At 46.3% G+C, this 25,348-nt stretch overlaps 1 protein-coding gene across 4 annotated transcripts in view; it reads left to right on the plus strand.

Annotated features, from left to right (window-relative positions):
• The window catches only part of Agtpbp1 (ATP/GTP binding protein 1), a 171,188-nt gene extending 146,480 nt beyond the window's left edge, over positions 1-24,708 (plus strand). For 2 of the 4 annotated variants that reach the window (XR_005091537.1, XR_003733795.2), the window contains one exon: positions 9,568-9,659. The gene's annotated coding sequence lies outside the window, so the exon portion shown is untranslated. Of the gene's footprint in view, positions 1-9,567; positions 9,660-9,754; positions 9,905-11,080; positions 11,515-24,554 lie in introns of those variants that run through there. The other 2 variants (XR_005091536.1, XR_003733793.2) reach the window with 2 other exon arrangements.
• Positions 24,709-25,348: the final 640 nt, after the last annotated feature.

Consider the following 25,348-nt stretch of genomic DNA (forward strand, 5'->3'; position numbering starts at 1 on the left):
GATGACAGTTGGGGTAGTCACCAATCTGGCTACTGGGGTAGGCCAATTCAGGCACCCTCTCCACTATTGCTAGTAGTCTAATCTGGGGTTGTTATTGTGGATTCCACATGATCATCTGTCTCATTAGATACTGAAAAAGCCTTCAACAAAATCCAACACCCCTTCATAATAAAGATCTTGGAGAGGTCAGGAATACAAGGAACATACCTAAACATAATAAAGGCAATTTACCGCAAGCCAACAGCCAATATCAAATTAAATGGAGAGAAACTCAAAGCGATTCTACTGAAATCAGGAACAAGGCTGTCCACTCTCCCCATATCTATTTAATATAGTACTCAAAGTTCTACTGGAGCAAAAAGACAACAAAATGAGATCAAGGTGATACAAATTGGAAAGGAAGAAGTCGAACGTTCACTGTTTGCAGATGATATGATAGTCTACATAAGTGACCTCCCTCCCTCCCTCCTCCTCCCCTCCCCTCCTGTTTGTTGGCAATCAGGAGGTGAACAGCTTTGCTCTGCCATGGCTTTTTCACCACAGCATCCTGCTGCCACAGGCCTACAGTGATGGGCTGTGAAACCCCATTCTCAAACCTCTGAAACCTAGACGTTTGCATCTGGCCTCCTTTGACTGTGTCCATGTCGGGCACTGTTGATGAAAGTAGCTCTTGTTAGGCTTAGTGCTCTCACAGGTTAGCTTGCATTGGGCAGAGGAGTAAATGTTCACTTAATTAAATCACCAGCCGTTACCATGGCTTATGAGGTTACAGAGCCCCAAGATGCAGCTGCTGCCTGCAAGAAAATGGTTGAACTTAGAGGCTCATTCTGTTTCCACAGTTACAGTTATGAAAAAAGAGGAAGGAAAGCAAGAACTAGTCTGTAGTCTATGCATTGCTTTAAACTGCCTTAAAATTGCCTCTTAATTTTGAGTTAAGAGTTCCTAAAACTCCGTGAACACTGGAGAGTCTTTTGTGCCTGGCTACTGTGGTCTCCAGACACATTTCCTTACATTGGTCAAAGTGGATTTCACTCTCTGAGAAAAGACATCCTCCCTTCAGAGATCTCCCCAGGAGGGAAGCAGGCCTGCTGAGCCCCTGGAAAATCTCTTACACTGTTGAATAAGTGGAGCCTGGATTAAGTAACTTCTAGGGCAGCATTGAAAAGGAAAAGCCTTGGGTGACACAAAGGTGATAGTGAGATTTACATGACAAACACTTGGTTGTCTGGAAGAACAACAAACAAAGAAAAACAAAGCCTAGGGAGCAGTGGCTGTGGTGGTGAGAGCTTGGACATCCTTTGGATCAGATCCGACCCCAGTCTACTATCCTGCTTCTTCAGCACTTAGCCAGTTGGGAAAGCCACTGGATCACCCTGTGTGAATTTTCACATCTGTGAAATGGCGAGCGTGGTGTCCAGCTTATATGGATTTAATTACATCCATAGAACGTTGGGTGGGAAACAACAGTTTGGTAAACGGTGTGACTGTGGGTAGCAACCCCTTTGTCTCCATTTCAATTATTCCACTCAATATTATAGAACTTTACCTTGTCCTTCTGTCGAAGATGTAGTGCTGAGGGCCTCTGAGGTCACTTCCCATTATCTTCTCAAATGAAGAAATCCAATCCGAGAGGGGTCCAGGCACTCGTCAAGGTGAGCCAGCCTCTGGACTCTCTCTGGTCCTGCCCCAACCCCATCAGACCCTTTCTGATGTGCGCTCTGCTGGCAGGTCCATTTGGACTGAGCAGGGTGACTAATGTCAGGCTTGTCTTGTATTCTGTTGACAGTTGTGTGGCCCATGGTGCCATTTATAGCTTTGGCTTTATAGCTCTGGGAAGAGCCTTAAGATGTAATTGCAAACCCTCCACCCACCCAAACGCAGACTCCCTCTGCCTAGTAATAAACTTTTAAGTGGTGACATGGGAGAGCAGTGAGATGACAGCTCATGTGAAATGAAAAATCAGGGCTCACTGGACCCAGTAGTAGAACTGTTTCATTGGTCATCTGTGGGTAGTGCATATTTTAAAGGGCACAGCATGTCAAGTCATTGTCCAGACTCTGTTGAAGAGTCTGAGTGTTTTTTAAAGTATTATAGGACAGACTGCTTCCTCTTACCATACATGAGTACATGTACTCATGCACCTCCCCCAACACACACACGCACCATCACAACCATTAGTTTTGATGTTTCTGTCCTTTGTCAGAAGTTGTACTTTCTATTGTTTTCAGTTCTATCAAAAAGGAAGCTTTTTTTTCCTGTTGCTGAAATGACTTGATTTTTCTATTCCTAGAAGAGACACAGAAACTGCCCTGGGAGTAGAGGATGATAAGATCTGCCTGCTAGCTGCCGCTCTTCAGTTAAGAGCATCCATGCACTCCTCTTCCTCATCAAACTCTAGTTGAACCTGGGAAGGCACAGATAGTCTGTTCACCTGAGATGGAAACCAGTGATAGACTGTTGCGGGCTCCATTTGCCGGAGTGATCTTGGTCGTCTTTGGTTGGATTCTCCCCCACGTTTTTTTACCAAGGGTGTCTTACTTGTGTCCTTTGTACACAGAGGACCGCCAATGACAAGGCTGTTCTGAGCCCAGGACCCTAGGTAAAGTGAGATAGAGACATGGGGTTGGTAGGAGGAGTTCTAGGGCAGGAGGCTGATCTGAAACCGGAGTGATCTCCAATCACTCAAATTCAGTGGCCATGCCTGAGCCAGCCTTTGTATGCCATGAAGCTGATGCTGGAGGTACCATCTGAGGACACTGTGCAGCACAGAGGACTCCACACATACACTCCCTGAATTACCTTGTCAACACCTGTCATAGTCAACCGGAAGACTTGCAGATGGGGACACTTCTTGTCCCACACTCTTAGCCCAAGAAAGACACATGAAAGGGCAAGGACTATGTTAGGACCCAAAGAATGGGAGTGACACTGTTCATCTCTCGCCCCCTCATCCTCAAACCAGCATCTGGAGGACCACTGCCCTGAAGAAGGAGGACTCAGAGCTGTACCCCTCCCTGTATGCATTCATGGATACTCAAGCCAAGACTAGAGGAGGGAAGATGAGGCATAAGCTGGACTGCAGTTCATTCTATCACACAAGCACAAAGTATCATCAAAAGAAGGAAAGGGGAGATTTGATAAGACATTATACAAAAACTGTCTCATGCTCCCACCCCAGGGCCAAGCACTGCTCAGGTAGATGGGCAAAGGAATTATGGGTTACAGTGCTGATGGGTTCTGGAGAAAGGGTGAGGCTTGATAGAGTCAGATGCAGTGCAGGTACATGGGTCAATATAGAATAACATAAGGAGGGAAGGTTAGCTCCTAGCTTATGTCAGGATGCAGAGAGATGAGGATGCTCACTATCCTTCCAGCCATGGGCTCCTCGTCCTCTGAACCTTGGGACAAGCCAGTGGCCCATGGGTGATCTTCAGTTATGCTGCCTCCTATTGGGTGCCCTAGGACTTGCCTGGGCACTAGAACTGAATGCCAGGCTGGGGTCTCTGTTACCTTTCACAGAGTAAGAGCATGCTTGTCTACTGCCCACCACTGTTGCTGGAGGACTTCTCTCCAGGTTCCCCAAGCCCCGCAGTCCCACAATCCACTTATAAAATAATCACTCAGACGCTTATATCACTTATAAGCTGTATGGCCGTGGCAGGCTTCTTGCTAACTGTTCTTATATCTTAAATTAACCCATTTCTATAAATCTATACCTTGCCACGTGGCTGGTGGCTTACTGGCGTCTTCACATGCTGCTTCTCCTGGCGGTGGCTGCAGTGTCTCTGCCCTCAGCCTTCCGCTTCCCAGAATTCTCCTCCCTCCTTGTCCCACCTACTTCCTGCCTGGTCACTGGCCATCAGTGTTTTATTTATATAGAACAATATCCACAGCACACCACTTATTGCTGCCCACAGGCCTGGCAATGCTCAGAGAAAGCTGAAATAACTGGGTCTGACCAAGGACAGGGAAGAGTAGAAACCCTTGGGTTTGCTGCTTGTATTCTAATTAGAGATTCTAGTATTGCTGCTCCCATTTGGTCTTGATATTTTTCCTGTAGACACATGCTATATATGGATTTTTGAAACTAGAAAGGAGTCCTAATGGGTGACATTGAGACTTAGTCATAGGACTTTGTGTCCATCTGTGTTAGTTAATTTGGTGTCGCTACAACATAATGCTTGAGTCTGGGTTCTTTATACAACAAAGAGGTTTAGTTGATTCATGATTCTGGTGGCTAGAAAGTCCAAACAGTGTGGCACAGGTATTAGGGTCTATAAAAGATTGCCCTGGCTGTGGTAGAAGAGTATGAGGAAGGGGTTGCACACGGAGAGGCACATGTGTGAGTGATGTGTGAAGAGACTGGGAAGGACTGGCTTACTTTTATAACAACTAGATCTCACAGGAGTTAATCCATTCCTGGGAAACTGACATCATCAATGATCATCAGTGAGAATGGAGTCCTGTGACCTACTCTCTCTTTAGGCTGTCCTTTAGAAGGTTCCATTTGCCATCCCTACTATATTGGAGACCAGCATCACAGGGCAAAGAACACAGATACCATGTGATGTGCTTCTGGGAGATTTGGCTTCACAGGAGATCTTTGCTTCTCTCATAGGAAGTAATACCAAGAGGCAAGACTTCATCCTTGCTTCAGGCTGGAGCAGGCCCACTCACCTCCCTTATAAAATGGAGAGAATTCACCCATGCTGCTTCTTTGAGCAGGAAGTTCTGAGTCTCCTAACTGGAAAGGCTAGGTGGCAGCTTACTGATCAACCTGGGCAGGAGGCAGAAAAGTGGCTTTGTGCTGAGCTAGGATGTTTGTGCTGTACCCGAGCTGTGTGTGTGTGTGTGTGTGTGTGTGTGTGTGTGTGTGTGTATGTGTGGGTGTCTGCCTCTGTGTGCTCCCACCAGCATCCCATGTCAACCCACTGTATTGTGTCTCTTGTCACAGAGCACCTCTCCAAAGCACTAAGCACACACAATCCATAGTGTTTGGGGAAGATAACAGTTCAAAGGGTTTGTGGGGCTCTTCCAGAAGTCTGGAAGGACAATGATGTTACATGCTGAGAGAAATGTCCAGACACACCAGCATGCACAACCAAGAACTTCTCATCTCTGTATCTCTGAGTTGATATCATACAGAAAAGGAGAGTTTTAGGGGTCTCATTCCAAGGATCTCTGTAGCTAAAACTGCCTGGAGCAGCTTTCTGCCCTATGGCTTGTCAAACAGAAATGAGACTCTTGTATGAGGAGCCTGGGTCAGCAAGGATGTGCAGAGATGGGGAAGGTACCTTACGCTGGAGAGACAAAAAGAAGGATTATAGAAGGCTGTGCATCTTAGACGAGTTACTGAACCTCTCTGATTGTCCATTGCCTCATCTGTAACACTGATCAGTTATGGTGCTGAGTGGGGCTGAAATTGACACCTGCATTGGAAGACTGTGGTGTGAACAAGATTGTAAATGAAAGCTGTACAGTGTACCACCTGTGCTAGAAGCCAGGCAAATGCTAACTCCCTTCCTAATTTTGTTTTCGCTCTGTGGCCGGACTTAATTGTTCCCCATTTTTAACTGTGACAAGGGTCTGCAGGGTAAGTCTGACCCACTATGAAGGAAGCATAGAGGAGACGATTAAGGCAATGTGTAGAAGGACAGTATGGCTCTCCCTGTGGTTGTTCCTTTATTCGTCTCTCTTTAGAAAACTATGACAGTAGCTGTGTGCCAGGCCTAGCACAAAAAAGTAGAAGGCTGAGTTCAAATCTCCAACACTCATGTGACATGCCAGGCATGGTTGCGTGTGGCAGAGCCTAGCACTAGGGCTTGGGGACAGGAAGATTCCCAGAGCTGCCTGGTCAGCCAGCCAAGCTGCAAATGTGAGCTTCTGATTCAGCAAGAGGCTCTGTCTCGAGGTCATAAGGCAGAGAGCTAGGGGTGACACCCAGGTCAGAGGGAGGCAGGGAGGGAGGGCAAGAGAGGCCTCTTCGGAACCTTTACACAATGGTGCTGATCACACTCAGGGAGGCAGAGCCTCTGGGACTTAGTCCCATCTTTAATTCCACTGCAGTAGGGTTAAGTTTCAACATGAATTTTGGAAGGGATACTGTCAGTGAAGACCATAGCACCCTGGGGCTATGGGAAGTCCATGGTCAGTGTCTTAGTCAGGGTTTACTATTGCTGTGAAGAGACACCGTGACCATGGTAACTCTTGTAAAGGAAACATTAGCTGAGGAGGCTCGCTTGCACTTTCAGAGGTTCAGCCCACTATGATTATGAAGGGGAGCATGGCAGCAGGCAGGCTGACATGCTGCTGGAGCTGAGAGTGCTGCATTGTGCAGGCAACAGGAAGTTGACTAACTGTCATACTGAGCAATGCTTGAGAAAAAGACCTCAAAGCCCATCCCACAGTGACACACTTCCTCCAACAAGGCCACACCTCCTAATAGTGCCGCTCATTTGGGGGCCATTTTCTTTCAAATCATCACAGTAAGGGAACCTCTGTAGGTGCCCTGGGGGGCTCTGAGGAAGTCTGTGGTAAGGGAGCTCTGGTAAGCACTCCCATCTTCAATAGCAGCCTGCCTCCCCTTCCTCCTTCCAGACAGACCCTGGCTTGTTGGGGAGGTGCTTGTGGACCAACTAAACACTGGTCTTGCAGAGAGGTGTAGCATGTGACTGCTCTCACTGATAGGCTTTTGGGGAGGGGTGTCAGCTGCATGTCTCCCATGGCTCCTCTGACGCTCGTGCTGAGGTGTGGGATCTGACCACACTTTATGAAAGCCATCGCTGCAGCAGTTGTCCTAGGAAGTGGGTAGGGAATCACGTGTGGGGGTGATCTCCTCTTCCGGTCCACAAAGACCTATGGATGTCCTAGGCTAGGGGTGAACCTGACTTGCTGGAGTCATGACCAGATGCACAGAGGGAATTGGATGCTGCCACTCATTGTCACCACCGAAATAAACGGGGCATGCATGTTCTTCAGGAGTGGCATTGACATGACCAGATGAGGGGGTACTCACAGGCAGCACAGCCACACTCAGATCTCCTGGGTTTCCTGTGGCTGCTGGCTAATGTCTGGTTCCCATCACTGCCTGCCAGTCCTGCCTGCCTCAATTCTGTGGTTTGGGCAGAGGGAGGGCCTCCAACACAAGCATGTTTTATCCATTACATCTTGGTTGTTATGATAGTTTATTTTTCTTCATAAGAAGCAAACTGTGTGTCCCCAAATGCTGGCAGTGCAGAACATTCCATTTGTTTGTGGAGAGACAGACCTGACGGCACACTTTCAATCAAAGGCTTCCGTGTCTGAGCAAGAGATCAAAGCAGCCTGTGCTTTAGTTTCCGGGAAGCCTAGGGTTGTACACTCGGTTAACTCCTTAGTTCCTAAAAAGTGGCCTTGTGGGTATGTCCTACCAATCTTGGTTCCCCAAGAAATGGAAACGTAACTCCAATTGTGTTGTCCCCCCCCCCCCAACCTGGCAACAGCTGCCTTCGTTAGTTTGTGCTGGGGGAAAGGTTGTGTCTTTTCAGGCACCATGTGGAAATGGCCTTTTAAGTTTTCTACTTATAAAAGCAATAAGCGATTGCAAAGCATTCCTAGGGACTGTGGCAATGGCTCAGTCAGTAAAGCATGTGAACACGAGGACCCGAGTTTGATCCCCAGCACCCACACAGAAATGTTTACATACATAGTGACGTGCTCTTATAATCCCAGTGCTAGGGAGCCAGAGGTGGAGTTTCCCTGAGGCTCAAGTTGTACCCAGCCTAGACTAATTGCTGAGTTCCAGGTTCAGAGAGACCAAAATAGATTTAAAAAACAAACAAGGAGGATAGCACCTTGGGAGGAGTGGCACTCAAGGGTGTATTCTGGCCTCCACGTGTGTACACATGTGTACATATATGCACCCCCCAAATTTACTAGGGTGATGGCTCAGTCAGAAAAGTGCTGGCAGAGGTCCTGAGTATGACGCCAAAGCCCCATGAGGGAAAGCTGGACTCAGTGGCACACACTTTTAACAGCAGTGTTGGGAGGGCAGAAACAAGAAGGTCTCTGGAGTTTACTGACCAGCCAGCCTAGTTGGTAAGTTTCAGGCCAGTGGGAGACACCTCTCAGAAACAAGATGGACAATACCTGTGGGTGACTTCTGCCCCTCCACTTGCATGTATACACACACACACACACACACACACACACACACACACACACACACACACCCCACCATCACAACTAACCCCAACTCCCAAACCCTGAACACATAGTAAACAACCCAAAAGGCTCTACTCCGGACACAGTATCTCCCCGAAGCTACCCGTGCCTTACCTGTTTTTTTATTTTAACTGAGTATCTCTCCAAGTTGACTCATCTTTTAAAACAGACGTGTAGAATAGACATCGTGGACAAGTGCTCCTGTAGTGTGCTGATTTAGAGTCCTTTGGGTCTATGCCAAGGGCTGGAATAGTTAAATTATGCAGTACTTGTACATTTGTCTTTTGAGAATATCAGAGTTGGTGTCCATACACTGGCAGAACTATTTTGCACTCCCACCAGCAGTATCTGGGGATCCTCCTTGTCCAAGTCCTTTCCAATATTCATTGTATTTTTCATTTCACTTCTTTCTTTCTTCTTTTTCTGTAATAGCCACTGTGACTGGGTGAGATATAACCTCAAAGCAGTTTTAATTTGCATTGTTCTGATGGTTTAGGATGTTGAACATTTTTATAAATATGTACTGTCCATCTGTTTTTCTTCCTTGACTCTTCAGTTCATTAGCCCACTTATTAGTTGGATGATTTGGGGAGGGGTTACTTAAATTTTGAATTTCTTTTTAGAGCCTAAATATTAATTTCTTGTCACAATTTCTTCCTCACCTGCAGACTAGTTAACTTTCCACTGGTGTAATAAACACTATGACAAAGCAACCTGAAAAGGAGAAGGGAATATTTTACCTTACAGTTTACAGTCCATCACCGGGAAATCAGGCCAGTTGGGAGCTCTAGGGAAGAACCTGGCAGTAGGAACTGAAGCAGAGACCACAGAGAAATCCTGCTCACTGGCTTGCTCACTGGCTTGCTCACTGGCTTGCTCACTGGCTTGCTCACTGGCTTGCTCACTGGCTTGCTCACTGGCTTGCTCACTGGCTTGCTTAGCCTACTTTCTTATAGAACCCAGGACCACCTTCCCAGGCGTGGCACTACCCACAGTGGGCTGGACCCTTCCACATCAATTATTAATCAAGAAAATGCCTCACAGACTTGCCTGTAGGCCAGTCTGATGGAGGCATTTTCTCCATTGAGGTTCCCTGTTCCCAGATGACTCTGGCTTGTGTCGAGTTGATAAAAACAATCAGCACACTGTCTCTTTACTCTGGTTGTTGTTCCTTTGTTCTGTAGAGTTTTTAGTTCCATGCAATCCCACTTGTCTGTTCCTGGGGTTGTTCCCTGTGCTGCTAGAGTCCTTCCCAGAAAGCTCTTGCCTGCATCTGTTTGAAGGGCATCCCCTGTGTTCTCTGGAAGTTTCGCTGGTGGGGATTACATTGAACCTGCAGGTCATTTTCATAAACTATTTTCCTAGTCTGTCTTCCAATGCCTCTGACACCCTGGTTAGACTGATGCTTAGTCTTTTAAAAACCACTCGAATGGGGTCACCTCCCTGGCTTCTGCACTGTAAGTTCGTTATATTTTGAAAAGTTACTTTATGTTGATTTTTGTATCCTGCTACTTTTATAAAAGACAAACTCTTCACTCTTCTGTCAATGCAGAGCCCTAAAAGCGACAAGGAAGTTGGCAAGATCAGGAGATGGCTCAGAAATGTGAAAAGCCAGAAGAGTAGAGGTGGGACTCTCCAAGAACTGTTGTGGAGACAGATCATGGTGACAAAATGGGGACTCGAGTGTGTGTACAGACGACAGGTGGGTAATGTTGTCAAGTCAGACGACCTGAACCCCAATTCAGGTCCCCACAGCCCTCCACTTCCTCATCTCAGTCTGCACGTTTGTGGCCACATGTGCCTGGCTAACTTGAGTCTGCTGGGAGAGCCTGCAAAGGAGAGAGGGGGTTTTAGACGTGGAAAGGAGTTGATCAAGGAGGAAGGAAATTGCATCCAGTGCTCTGGGCTCTCCTGTCTCACCTCCATCTAGCCCATGGAGATTTTAGAGAAGTATAGAAAAAGTTTCATCAGTCAGGACCCAATGTGCAGAGATATGTGTGCCTTGCAGGTGGGTCCGAGCTGGTGGAATTTGTGGATCTCATACACGTAAGTCAGGTGATGTTGCACTGTGGTCCCTTTCCTGCTTTCTAAGGTGAGGGACAGAGTCATACACAAAAGGGGTTTGAGACAGGGCAGGCACTGGTGAGAACTGGAGGGACCAGTCAAGCAGGGTGCTGCTCTTTGCTCTGTGGATTAAGAGGCCAGTGTAGGTATGAATTAAGGGACTAGAGTATGTTGGCAGCAGCGAAGAGGATGCTGAAGGATGCTGTGTGACCGTACACACAGCTGCTGTGTGGTGGGGTAGGCAGGCCCACGCTGGGATCTAAGGGCAAAGGGGAGCACAGAGAGTGTTCTATTAGCAGGCAGTGAGAGCTCTGGGTAGGAGACCCACACCAGATAAAAGGCACTGGGGGTGTCTGAAAGGATGTGGAGAGGCCGGCAAACTGAGAAGAACAAATAGGGCGAAGTGAAACATTTGTGTGATTCCACAACAGAGAAACAAAAGCCAATCCAATGCCTTGGGATGGAGTGTGGGGCTGGTTTAAACCAGTGCCTGGTGACTTTCCTGCATCTTGTAGGGAGGGATCCTTGGCAGCTGAACAGTGAAGGGCGTGTTTCTAATTATCACATTGGACCTTTGATCTGCTCTAAGTATTCATTTCCTCTGTAAACACAAACTTGACTCATTGGCCCTGGGCTTGAGTAGCTGCTCTGTTTGGAGGTGGTTGGCAGTAGGCCACCAGAGCTTCCCAAATGACACACACGCGCCCAGAATTCCACACAGCGTGCAAACACAGGGCTCCTCCTATTGCTACAGACAGACAGAATTGCTAGCTGAGGTTGTCATGCTGCTCTGAGTCTCTGTCTTCTCTTTCAGGAAGCTCTGGAAAGAGAAACACTCTCAAGAAAAACCTGGCACACACAAGTGGGAGTACCCGCAGGTGGTTAAGAGTGGAGATGTCACCATCAAAAACCCCCAAAGCTTCCGGGTCAGTCTTGCAGGATTTATGGACTCAGCCCACACCTGAAACTTGTGCATCTAAAATGTAAAACCTCCAGCAATTAAGAGATAAAGGGTACATTCCTATGATCTGAGAAGGATTTTGGATATATTTTTTTATGATTTCTACTTTTTAAAGTAATTTAAAATTTTTGGTGTTAGGGTAGAATAGAGGGCTTCACATGTGCCTCGTGTGTGCTCTTGCCATTGATGGGCAGCCATAGGCCAGGCCTGTGAATTTGAGAATTCAAAGTATTTTATTCAGTTATATTTTTACACAGCATATAATTTACCCACTTCAAGTACACAATCCAATGATTTTTTTCAAAAGACTTATTTACTTTTTTATTTTATGTTAATAGATGTTTGACTGCATATATGTATGTGTATCACATTTGTACAGTGTACATGGAAGCCAGAAGAGGGCATTAGATCCCTTGGAACCAGAGTTAGAGATGGTTGTAATCCATCATGTAGGTGCTGGGGATTGAACCCAGGTTCTCTGGAAGAGCAGTCAGTGTCTTAACTCCTTAGCTTGATTCTCCAGCCCCTCAATGAGTTTTTGAAAAGTAAATATACAACTTGTACAAACATGGTCAGTACTGGACCATTTTTGTCCCTCTTCTGTGTCTCACACACACTTACTGTTAAGTCTGTCCCTGTTTCCTACACCCCAGTGACCATTGCTCTACCCGGTCCCAGTAGATTTACCTTTTCTGAACATTGATACAAATGGGACCACAGAACACTTTCCTGTTTTGCTTAGCAAAACATTTTAGAGGTCCACCCATATGTCATGTGATTCTTCTCTTGTTGAATGATGTTCCATTGGGTGGGTAGATGGATAGACCACATCATAAATGCTGACTTGCTGGTTGATGGAGGTTCAAGGCAGCTCCAGTCAGATCTTTGTGTAGGGAAAGACTTAACATCTCAAATAAAAAGATTTGTCTTGATTCTCAGTTATCCAAAATGTTCTATCAGCTCAAGAAAAGAGTTTTGTGTGCTGAGTAGTTTGTGCCATAGGTGAGTTCAAAAGGAAGAAGACAGAGCCTTTGTCTCCAGAGAAACTCACTTGATCCCTGGGTAGAGTATGGCCATGAGCCCTAGATAAAGTGTGGCTGTGACGCCTGAGTAGAGTGTGGCCATGATTCCTGGGTAGAGTATGGCCATGAGCCCTAGATAGAGTGTGTCTATGACGCCTGAGTAGAGTGTGGCCATGAGCCCTGGGTAGAGTATGGCCATGAGCCCTGGGTAGAATATGACTAGCAAGATGGTATTGACTGGCAGGTACCTCTTGAATGTCAGGTGCTGGACTCCAGTCAGTCTAGATCTAGTCAACCAGCTTTCTTTGTAAGCACACCACTGTAAAGGGAGGTGGGAGAACTTATTGGCTTACATAATGAGATGCCTGAGGGTTAGGGTTAGATTCAAGATGACATCACCTGTTTTGGGTTTCTTCATAGATTATTAGTGTTATTTCATAGATTTGACTTGGTGGTATGTGACCAGAAGTGCCAGTTTTTGAGTTTAAGTTTATTAGAGAAATGCCCAGTTCTTGTAGCTCCAGAGGAAGTGTTGTCTGGATGCAGCTAGGGAATGGAATAGCAATGGGGAGGATTGCATTACAAATAAATCAAACTAAAGGTTGGATTCTGGTTCCTAGGAAGCTGCAAGCTTTGTTCTTCAGTGATTAAACTGGTTCCAAATTGTAGGATCCTTAACCATTTTCTCAAACTATACATCTTCTAAAGTAGACAGACAGAATCTAGTCCAATTCCCTATTGCTGTAGCTGGGAAAACCAAGGTTAAGAGCTCAAATGAGTCTGCAGGTTAAAGGAAGTGCTTGTGGCAGACTCGCCCTGGCATTGAAATCTTCCTGTTCAGCCATTTTCTTATGCAAATCAGGCACATATGCATTTGATCGATAGATGTAAATTCAGCTCAATACATGGGACTTATTTTGGATGGAGATAAGAAAGCACTGATGTGGACTATCCTGAAAATTTTATATTTCAATAGAACATAACCAGGTGCACATCCAACTCTCGGCAATGTCTCTTTCTTCTCATTGCTGCCTTGAGAATGGACTAAAATGAGAGGTGTTTACATGGTATAAAATGGGTAAATGAAGTGAATTAGGATAACAGGGAGAAATCCAGCTCTGTTCCAAAAGGGGCACGTGAGAGATGACTCTCATATTGGTGGTGGGAGTGCTGTTTCCCTCATCTATTCAAACCCTGTTCTTCCCATGCCAGTCATGATACCTAGCACTTGTGAGGTTAGAATTATATTCCACTTTGAGAAAATAGAGACACAGACAATTTAAATGATGTTTTTGACATTACAAAGTGATCAGGCAACATATTGATTCTTGGAACTCATCCTATTGAGAGTTCTTCAATGGTCTGGCGTCTACAAAATTTGTCTTTAAGAAAAAGACTCTAAGTGTGACACCTGGAACAGAAACCTACCTAAGCATTTCTGGAGCTCAGGGGAAGGTCTGCTTCTCTCCCCTGAAGATGGGTGAATATAGAAATGTTCCTTTTGAGGAGTCACCCGGCAGGTAGTTCATTATGGGGAAGGGATGCACTGGACCACACCCAAGAGATCATAGGACAAGGATGCCAACTTGATCTGGTAAGGTAGGATCTGAGAGAAAGAGGATGTTGTATGATGTACCTGAATATCATGCTGAGTGGGGACCCAGCATTTGGGCCAGCCAAGATTGTTGCTATGTGACTGATGGGAGGCTGTGGGCTGTGGACCCAAAGGCAGGCCTTGTTGAGCTGGCTGGGGTGACAGTTACTTTCCAATAGCAACCTAGTCCTCTGTGTAAGCAAGTCCATCTGAGCTCTCTCATGTCTTACCCTGTTTTTACCTCTCTGGGTTTCCCTTGGATATTATTCCAACCCTAGCTCTTGGTTGATTCAAGAGAAGGGGTTGGTGTTGCTCTTTTGAGGGCCTGCTACCAAGCTCCCAAATAAATCACACACAGAGGCTTATATTTAATTATAAATGCCCAGCCTTAGATTGGCTTGTTTCTAGCCAGCTTTCCTTAACTTAAAATTATCCCCATTTATCTTTTGCCTCTGGGCTTTTATCTTTCTCTATTCCTATATACCTCTCTTTTTTACTCTGGGACTTGCTGTGTAGCTGGGTGACTAGCCCCTGGGATCCTCCTCCTTCTTCCTTTTCCTCCCAGATTTCTCCTCCCATTTATTTTCTCTGCTTGCCAGCCCCGCCTATCCTTTCTCCTGCTTTGCTATTGGCTATTTAGTTCCTTATTAGAGCATCAGGTGTTTTACAGGCAAAGTATCACAGTTTCACAAAGGTAAACAAATGCAAAATAAACAAAAGTAACACACCTTAAAATAATATTCCCCAACATTGGGTCTCAATTATCTCAACAGGAAAGGGTTGAGGCAGAAGCTGGGGTGGCCTAGAGGGTCCAGGAGGAACCCAGTCTCTTTCTCTCACTAAGAAGAAAAGATTTACTTTTATTTTTGTGTGTGTATGAGTGTTTTGCTGGCATGTATGTCTGTGCAGCTCATGTATGCCTGCTGTACATGGAGGCCAGAAGAGCGTGTCAGATCCTCTGGAACTGGAGTTATAGATGGTTGTAGGCCACATGTAGGTGCTGGGATTCAAACCTGGGACCTCTGCAGGAGCCACAAGAGCCACAGTGGATCCATCTCTCCAGCTTGCTGTGGGATGTCCTGTATGCTGTAAATATATATTACTATGATTGATTGATAAATAAAACGCTGATTGGCCAGTAGCCAGGCAGGAGGGATAGAGTAGGAGGGACAAGAAGGAGGAGAATGCAGGGAGGTGGAAAGCGGAGGCAGAGAGATGCTGCCAGCCACTGCCATGACAAGTGAGATGTAAGGTACCAGTAAGCCAGGAGCCATGCGGCAACTTATAGACTAATAGAAATGGGTTAATTTGAGATATAGGAACTAGATAGCAGGAAACCTGAGTCATTAGGCCAAACAGTTTAAATAATAAAAGAGTCTGTGTGTTTATTTTATAAGTGGGCTGCGGGACTGTTGGGGCTTGGCGGGAGCTGGAGAGAAGCTCTCCAGCTATACCAGCTCTTCCAGTCCTCTTGATGTATATGTGACAGCGATGATGGGGACCTCTTAGGGGATCTCTGGAGCCTTCCTGTCCCTCCTCTGAGCTCCTGTGGAGGTGGGACTTGCCAGCTGACACATCTCCTTGGCTGTGGATCTCTAGATGGGCAATTGTGTGCACACTTGGTGTATTTGCAGCAGACTTGGGGGAAATTTTGTGAAGGTCACATAACTGACATTTAAGGCTGTGTAGCCAGATGATCTCTATAGCATATGACTCAACTCTGCTGCTGCCGTGTGCAAGCAGCCACAGACAACAGGTATGGAGTGAGTGTGTTTGTATTCTGGTCATACTGGGCTCAAACAGGGGTAGGCCAGATTCAGTTTCCTGGGTTGTAGTTTGATGACATCGGTCTAGAAGGTCAGGCAGCTATAGTTGGCACAGGATTGCACTGCTAGATGGAAGAGAGGTGTCAGGACTCCTGGAGGCCCCACCGCAGAGTGTGTTCAGCCAAGAGTAGACTGAGAATCTGGTTTCATAGTATCTATTTTAGAGCTATGGAAATATGAGCCTGGACAGTGTAAATGATGATGTTGCTTATCCAGCTTTCTCTACAGCCTGCCAACTGGGTAAGTGATTAAAGGCCACTAAACACTTTAGGGACATACTTTGTTGGTAGACATATCCCTTGTACATATTACCCTGATTAAAGGCTCTCCAGGGTGCATGCCTGGCCAATTTATGGGATTCAAATATACTATGAGTCAGGCCAACCCAGACACAGGACCTTCAGGGAGGTGGGGAGCATGCGCCTGGATGGCCAGGACTATCCATGTCAGGACAGACACAGATGGGCCAGGAGAGGAGTGAGCGTGTACCTGAGTACAGCTTCTAGAATGTGGCAGAAGGCCCGAACAGGAAGCACACCCTGTTCGCTGCATGTGGGCTTCATGGAAGAGGTGGTGTGTGTGGTGGGCCTTGAAGGATGAACTACATCTAGTCAGGAGAGAGGGTGGTCATGTTTGACCTATGGCCAGTGGTTCCAGAAGCCAGTGGTTTAGTTTGGCTTTGTGGTGTTGAGTAGAGTATAATTTACAATGGTGGCCGTGGCACTGTCTCTTGTGGCAGAAGCACTTCCCTTCACAGAGAGAGGGAAGAAGGGGCCCATCCCTTTGAGTCAGGTGACTACAGACTCATGGATCATCACTGCAGTGCATTGAGGTCAGGGTGGAAGAGGATATAGCTTCATACTCTTGAGTGGGAACACAGGTACCACGGGAGAAATGTAGCCACCCTAAACTTGTCTGGAGTCTGCCACATCACGTGAAGCCACACATTGGGAGTGATAGCTAAGAGGTGCTCAGATTGCAGACCTGGCTTCCCTGCCAGCCTAGCCCTCCTGCCACTGAGCCTCTCTAGTCTCTGGAGTGCCCTGGAAAGGCCCTCGATGCAGTGGAGCTGAGCCTTTGAACTCTTGCCTGACTTCTGGACCAAGAGAGTTGCAGGGCATGGGAGGCCTGCTGCTCTGCCCAAGGAGGTCAGGGTGTATGCTCTGCAAACTCTGAACCCGAATGAACTGTGTAGTGGGGGCTACTTGGCTCAGCTCCTTGATGGCCTTCAAGCTAGAGTCCACAGCATGGGATTCATAAGTGACAGCAGGGACTTTGCTCACTTACGCATCATTTCTTCTGCCTTCTGTCTCTTCCATCAGCCCAAGGGCTTCATGTGGCCTGGCACTATTAGCCACATAATTCCCACTCAAGAAAGGATTGCTTATTCATGGGCTCACTTATATCATACTGTGGTGATATTATATTTGTGCTGAAATGTGATATTTTATTTGTATGTTAATAAGTAAAGTTTGCCTGGAGATCAGAAGTCATAGCCATAAACAGAAGTCAGGCGGTGGTAGCACATGCCCTTAATCCGATCACATGGCAGGCAGGGTCTCTGTGTGGTCAAGGACACAACCAAGCGTGGTGATACACACCTTTAATCCCAGTACCAACCATAGAGACCTGGAGGTCTGTATAGATAGGCAGTGATGAGGAAGTAATGTGTCTGGGCTTAGAGCCAATGAGAAGGCAGAACAGGAAGGCAATAAAGGTGCAGGTTAGACAGGAAGAGGCTCTCTTGGGAAGCTAAGGCGAGGTGGTGAGCTAAGGTTAGTTGGTGGCTATTGCTCTGATCTCTATGGCTTGCACCACTGTAATTGGCTCTGTGTTTCTTATTTAATAAGACTGTTTAGAAATTCATCTACAATTGGCACCCAACTTGGGGCAATAATTCTTTAAAAAACCTTTGGTGGCCTTACAGGCCAGGGGTTACAGGCCCCCAGGCCTGGACGGAGCTACAAGTGGACCTGCTACATGCAGCTGGAGCTGCTGCTTGCAGCCAGATCTCCAACTCACGTGGCCGGAGCTTAAAGGGGCCAGAGCTATGAGCGGTTAGACTGCTTGTGGGTGTACAGACCCCTGGCTCAGGCCTGAAGCGGCTCGGGCCGGAGCAAATGGCTGGACTTTAGCTTTTAGCTTTTTTCTCTCCTCCTGGTAGGTAGTAGGTACTCTCTCTCTCTCCCTCTCTTCCTCCCCCCACCTCTGGATTCCCATCTCGGACTGCAACCACTCTAGGTAGCCACTTTTAAATTCCCTCGGACTTCTGTTCTATGCAGACTTGGTAAGTCAATTAAGATATCAGATATCTTAAAGGGAGAAACTAGTTAAAAGAGAAAAAATTTTCCCACATTAAAAAATGGAAAATATCTTTACAATCGCAGGAAAGATCTGAACTGAATTTGCTGTGGGGGCCTGCATGGGGCCCCTCTGGAAGTTTCCCGAGGACAGAGGCAAAGGATTACCTTGTCTGTCCCTTGTTGATCTACATTCATTGGTCCAACATTTACCCTTACCACACTTTCTGCATACTCCAAAAGCAGGGACTGGAGAGATGGCTCAGTGGTTAAGAGCACTGGGTGCTCTTCCAGATGTCTCAGGTTCAACTCCCAGCACCCATATAACAGCTGACAACTGTCTGTGACTCCAGTTCCAGGGGATTCGATGCTTTCTTCTGGCCTCTACAGGCATGCATGTGGTGCACAGATATGCCTGCAGGCAAAACATCCACACACATAAATTATAAATAAATCTTTAAAAACAAAGACCTTAAAGCATTTGAACTGTAAGCTTGCCTCCTCCGTGTAATAAAAGGCTAGCTAGTCCACACACCAATGGCCTCTCCATGCCCCTTCTGTCTGTAAGCACTCTTTCCTCTAGGAAGACTGTGTATTGGCATCCTGTTTCACACACTCTTTCAGTGACACCATGTTTTGGAGAACCAGTGGCAAACGAGGTACAGGCGGGTCCCGCTGCCTGCCCTGTGCTTCAACCCTCTGACGTCAGGGATCTGGAAAGGAGGCGGCCGCCTGGAGTTCTCAGAGTCCAGTGGAAACAGACAAGGGACTGATGTCCCGCTCGACCTCCCCGTACCGTGTCTCGGAGTCTCCAACTGAAGGTAAAGGGAGCCTGCCCCCAGCCACCGCACCAGTGCTCCCAGGAGGCTGGGAGTTCATCTCATCTTCCAGAACATGGTTTCCTCAGCTGTGGTAGGAGGCTCTGTCTCTGTGTGCTGTAGAAGCTCTCTTCTCTCGCTGGTGATCAATGGCACCAGATCTGGGCACCAGTCACCATACAGGTGCCTCCACTCTGCAGCACGGCAACCCCCTCCATGTGACGTGCTTCTGCCCACAGAAAACAGCCAGACACAGGGGCTATTGGTGGCACTCCAGGGAACACTGATCCCTGCTTTGGGGAATCCATTTTCCACGGAGACAGCTGAGTTGTCTGTAAATCAGTTCACCTCCCCGGCCCTTGGAAATCAGAGCTAGAAGTTTCCTTGGTAGAAAAACTAGGATTCTATGGTTAGGATAAACATGCAAACCCCCAACCCTATGACTAATCCAGAAAGCCTCCTAAAAATGGAATCCAAGGATTTTGCAGGAATCCAGTATGGTTTCCTTTGAATGCCTCCCAGGGAAGCATGCCATGATGAGTAGGCAAGGGCTGGCAATGCAAACCCTTCCTCAAAGGAGGTCAGCGGATCCCTAGAGGGATGACAGTGTGTACAGAGTGCCAGAGTATTCGCAGCAGCCCCTGGAGATATGAAGGCAGTCCTCCAAAGCTGTACTCTCTCTTATGTTCCCTCAATCTATGGTAGCTCCTCCCCGAAGGGGATCAAGAATAAAGAGCACCGGCTATTCCTCCACCCTCTCCTGCTGCCTCTCTCTGCCCCTCACTAATCTCCTCTCTTTTGCCATTTCCCTCCTGCGGCGTCTTGCCAGCGCTGTCATATTGAAGTTGTTGTGGTTTATGGGCAAATGTCCCTGCCTGGCGGCTCTACTGTGGGGCCCTGCTGGCAGAAGTCGGTCTCTAGCCTTTGGAACTTTACCTCAGCCTCCACTTGGGTCGGGCACTCCACTGCCTAGCTGAGTTAGCACCACCGACTGCTGTGAACTTAGCTGTGTTTTCTCGGTTCTGATGCACTCAAACAGCCCAAATCAATCTTAGGTGGCTTCTGTCCGTTATCTTGGATAACAGCGCTGCACACCAAGTGGCTCAAAGGACAGAAGTGTACCATCTGTGGTTCTAGGGGCTGGAACTCCAGAACCGCATGCCAGCAGATCCAGTGTCTGAGGGCAGGGCTTCTCTCCCTGGCTTCTCACCCTTCTGCACAGCTCTTTTTGAGGCCCATGTTCCCCTGTGTAACTTAAATGATCTCTTCAAAGGTTGTGTCCCTAGGAATAGTCATGTGCAAGAGCCAGGACTTCAGTCTGTGAGTTTGGTTGGTTGGTGTCTCCATGTCTGTCCCCAGAGCTGTTCTTGTATGATCAAGTCAGATTGGTGTCAGTTTTGGCTTTACCATTTACTGTTTGGTTTTTTTTCTTAGAAATTTCATTCCATTTTGTTTCACTGAAGACACATCCTACATTAAAAAATTGATAAAAAAAATTCTTGATGATGTAATTGTGAAAATGGTTACAGTGTGAGTCTAATGAGGATTTTTTTTTTTTTTTTTTTTTTTTTTTGGTTTTTCGAGACAGGGTTTCTCTGTGTAGCTTTGTGCCTTTTCCTGGAACTCACTTGGTAGCCCAGGCTGGCCTCGAACTCACAGAGATCCGCCTGGCTCTGCCTCCCGAGTGCTGGGATTAAAGGTGTGCGCCACCACCGCCCGGCGAGGAGTTTTTTATTAATTAGATTTATTAATTTATTTATACCCCAACTGTAGTTTCTCCTCCATCTTCTCTTTCCATTCCCTCCCCCTACCTCTCCTCTGCCCCCCATCCACTCCTCCTCTGTTTCTGTTCAGAAAGGAGCAGGCCTCCCATGGGTGTCAACAAAACATGGCATATCAAGTTGAGATAGGGCTAAGCTCCCCCACTTTGTATTTAGGCTGGGCAAGGCAATCCAGTATGAGAAATAGGGTCCCAGAAGCCAGCCAAAGCATTAGGGACCATCCCTGCTTGCTGTGGAATAATCTTCTTATACACTGTAAAGATTTATCACTCAAATTGGTTTAATAAAACACTGGCAGTAGCCAGGCAGGAAGTATAAGTGGGATGACCAAACTAAGGATGATGGGAAGAAGGGCAGAGTCAGGAGTTGCAGTCAGATGCAGAGGGAGCAGGAGATGAATGTGCCATGCTAATAAAGGTGCTGTCATGTGGCAGAGCATAAATAAGGGATATGGGTTAACGTAAATGTAAGAGCTAGTTAGTAATAAGTCTGAACTACTGGCCAAGCATTTATAATTCATATTCAGCGTCTGAGTCAGTTATTTGGGACTGGGCATTCAGAACAGGAAACGTCCACTTATACCTGTTCCTACTGTTAGGAGTCCTGCAAGTAGACTAAGCTACACAACTGTCACACATATGTAGAGGGCCTATGTTGGTCCTGTGCAGGTTCCCTATCTGTCAGTCCAGAGTCTGTGAACTCCTGTGAGCCCAGGTTAGTTGTTTCTATGGGTTTTATTGTGATGACTTTGACCCCCCCTGGCTTGTACAATCCTTCCTCCCTCTCTTCAATAGGATTCTCTGAGCTTGGTCCTAATGAGGACTTTTAAAGGAAAGATTTATCTTAATTTTATGTGTATATTTTTTTGCTTGCATGTATGGTATACTTGTACTACTTGTGTGCAGTGATCATGGAAGCCAGAAGAGGACACTGGATCCCTTGGAACCAGAGGTATAGATAGTTGAGTCTCCATGTAGGTACTGAGAATGCGACCCAGGTCCTATGCAAGAGCAGCCTGTGTTCTTAACTGCTGAGCCGTCTCTCCACACCTAATGTGGGCATGTTGACTTGAGTGTCTGGTGGTACGCCATTCACACACCACCACTACCTAAGGTTCTTACACTGCACTTGCTAGTGGTGTCCTGCCGTGAGCATCTGTAATGTCCTCTTGAGCCTTCCTGTGAGGCCCACGCATGGAGTGGTCCAGAGTGTAGGGACCTTGGTAATTAAGCTAAAGCGAGCTCTTTAGAGTATCTTCCAATCAGACATGACCAGAGGGACAGCCAGATGGAGACACAGAAGACAGCCACCCTCAGGGTAGGGAGAATGGTTCTGAGAGAATGTTGTGACCACGGCTACTAACCTCTCGAATGTGAGGGATGGAGTCCCCTTGCTGGAGCCACAACTCTGTCAGTCTCACCTTCCTGTTGCTGTGAGGAGCTGGCGGGCTGTTAGCTCCATGTGTAGGAGCAGCTCTTACCTTTTCCCTCTCTCCTGGAAGCCGTCTTCACAGTCCTTTGCTAAGTGGCTGTGCTGTGGCTCCAGCACTGGGCTCAGTAGAACCAGGGCCACTGGGCATCCTTGTCTTGCCCTCACCATAGTTTCAGTGCCTTGGTTTGCACACTGGGTGTGATATCTGTGGCCTTTCATATATGGCCTTTACAGTGCTGAGTTGTGTGTTTGTTTGTTTTTTTAACTTTTGTTCCTAGTATTTTGGGAGTCTTATTTTAATTATGAAAGAATGTTAAATGATCTCAAATGCTTTTTCTGTATCAATTATGATGACTATATGAATTTTTAATTATTTTTCTATTAGTGGTATACTATATTAATTAATTTTTATATATTGGATCATCCTTGCACCTCAGAAGAAAAAAGTCCACCTGATTATGGTATATGATCTTTTTATTAACATTAAAAAAGTTTTAAAATTGCATTTATTTATCTATTTATTTGTCGTGTTTGCGTGTGTCCTGTGCACATACGTATGAGCTATGGTGCACATGTAGGGGTCAGGGGATGAGTTACAGGAGCTGGTCCTCTCCTCACACCATGTGGGTCATCAGGATTGAACTCGGGCCGTCAGGCTTAGCAGCCAATGTCTTTATCCACTGAGCCGTCTCACTGGCCCTGTGAAGGATCTTTTTAAAGTGCTGTTAGATTTCATGTGTTAGTGTTTTGTTGGGGATTTTCAAATTGCATTCATTAGGAATGCTGGTCAGCTGTTTTCTTTCCTTGCACTTTGGTACCAGGCTACTGCAGGCCTCAGAGAATTGGCCCGGAAATGCCCCTCTTCCTCAGCTGCTCAGAAAGGGTTAAATGTCTGGTAGAATTCAAAGGTAGGCAGCCTGGTCTGGGCTTTGTCAGCCCAGGTTCTGAATCCTGATTCAGTGCTCATCTACGTACAGTTCTGTGCAGGTCATCCCTTCAAGGCTTGCTCCTGGGAACAAGAACCGGCCATTCCTGTTGTTTTGTGGATTTGTTTGTGCGATGCCGTCTAGCGATCCTCCTGATTCCCGTGGTGTTAGTGTGATGTCAACTTTTTCACTGCTGGCTTATTTATTTCTGTCTTTTTTTTTTTTTCCTAATTAGTTTAGCCAAGTGCTTGCCAATTTTGTTTTTTCAAAAAAAAAAAAAAAAAAAAAAAAAAAAACCAACTCTTGCCTTCATCAATCTTTTTCACAGTCTGTTTTCTATTTTGTTTGTCTTTGACCTCATCCTTATTTCCTGCTTTCTGCTAACACCAGACTTAGCTTTTCCCTCATTCTTCAGTTCCTTCAGATGTAAAATTAGATTGTTTATTTGAGATCTTTCTTCTTGGATGTGGGCATTTATTGCAGCCAGGGTCCTTCCCAGTGCTGTTTGTGCTGGCTCCCATGAGTTTTGGTTTCCTGTGTTCTGTTTTCATTTGTTGAGGGGTGCTTTCTAACCTCCTTCTTGATTCCTCTCTGGTACGTGGCTCTCTAATGGCATTTTGTTTAATTTTCACATATTTGTATGTCTTCCCATTTTCCTTCTGATTTTTGTTTGTTTTCTGCACTGTGCCTGGGGATGTGCTTGGTCGTATTCCAGTCTTAGCTTGTGAAGATTTGTTTTGTGATTTAATACTTAATGTATCAAGGAGACAGTCCGTGAGAGCTGGAGAAGAATTGTGTTCTGCTGCTGCCAGTGGACTAGCCCATCTTCCCAGCACGTGCAGGGCAAGCCTCCTGCCCTTCACTGTAGCGGCAACACTGTAGACCTGATGTTTCACCCATTACTGAAAGTGAGGCCCTGAAGTCTCCGCTCAGCTCTGCCATCATTTGCTTTATGTGTTTGTGTGCTCCGATGTTGGGTGCATTTATGTTTTAATTGTTATATCTTCCTGCTAGATTGATTCTTTTATCTTATGTCCCTTATTTGTTGTGATGGTTTGACCTGAAGTCTGTTTTGTCCACTGTAAGTACTCCACTCTTCTTCATCAGTTTCTGGTTCTTAAGTGTCAAGTGAGGATTGGCAGCAAATGCTTGTATCTTTAAAGAATTTGTCTTTAGCTGAGTGGTGGTGGCGCACGCCTTTAATCCCAGCACTCGGGAGGCAGAGCCAGGCAGATCTCTGTGAGTTTGAGGCCAGCCTGGTCTACAGAGTGAGATCCAGGACAGGCAGCAAAATTACACAGAGAAACCCTGTCTCAGAAAAACAAAACAAAACAAAACAAATAATAATAATAATAATAATAATAATTTGTCTTTAACCTAGTCCACAGTTAGACTTTTACACTGGAGAATTCAATCCATTTAATTTAAAAAATAATTGTTGACAGAGAAAAACTCACTATTTCTTTTATTATTTCCTTTTTATCAGTCTTGGAGGATTTTTTTAATTAAGTTTCTGGGTTTTCACAAAAGGTCTTTGTGAAATATTGCTGAGTTTAGGGGATGAGAGCCTCAGGCTTTCTTCTCCACCACCGTCCTAATTTTTACCCACATCTTTCTTTGTGCTTACAGGGTCAGCATTTCCAGTTCTCATTTAAAATATGAGTCTCTTGGATCCTGTGGCCACCCAGTCCCAGGGTTTATCTTATCTCTTATGTACCTCAGGCAGCATCCTCAACTAAAACCTGAAGCAATGGCTTTTGCTAACTCATCTCCGTGTTCCCAGAACCCAGGTTGGTGCCTGCACACAGGAAGTACTCAGTTAGTGTCCACCAGAGGCTTCTGCTCTTTTGCTGTGCCACACGACAGCCTGTGGGTATCCTTGGCTGTGGCCAAAGATGGACTCGGGGATCCTGCTGAGGAGACATATCAGAAGAAAGCATAGGGGAGTCTCAGCTAGATGTGGATTGAGTGGCTCTGCTTTAGATCTCCTGCATGAACCCCTTGTTTCTTCTAAGCTATAGTTATCTTGTCTGATAGAGTTAGTTAGTTCTGTGTTATTTCAGCTGGTTGCTGTGTAGATTAAGTGCAGTTCCATATGTACTGAGTATACAACAAATGATCACAACACATTTTAGTTCCTTTGCTTAGCCCATCTGACCTGAGCACAAAGCTGCACAGAAAAGAGCACTGTAGATGGAGTATCTCGTGACCTGGTGATTTCCTTTTTAGCCTCAAACTTACCCTGCTCTTTGTCTTTGTTTAAAAGTCATCTTGGCAACAACCCAGGTAACCGTGATGTCAAATGAGCTGGTGTTCATGTGTAAGACCTCAGCAAAGGTGCATGGGTGTCCAGAGGGCTTGAGTGGGATAAAACAGCTGTCACTTTCTGCAGAAATGAAAAATGCTACTGTCACAGCAGTCTG

This window comes from Peromyscus leucopus, chromosome 5 (assembly GCF_004664715.2).
Source record: "Peromyscus leucopus breed LL Stock chromosome 5, UCI_PerLeu_2.1, whole genome shotgun sequence".
Classification (NCBI taxonomy): domain Eukaryota; kingdom Metazoa; phylum Chordata; class Mammalia; order Rodentia; family Cricetidae; genus Peromyscus; species Peromyscus leucopus.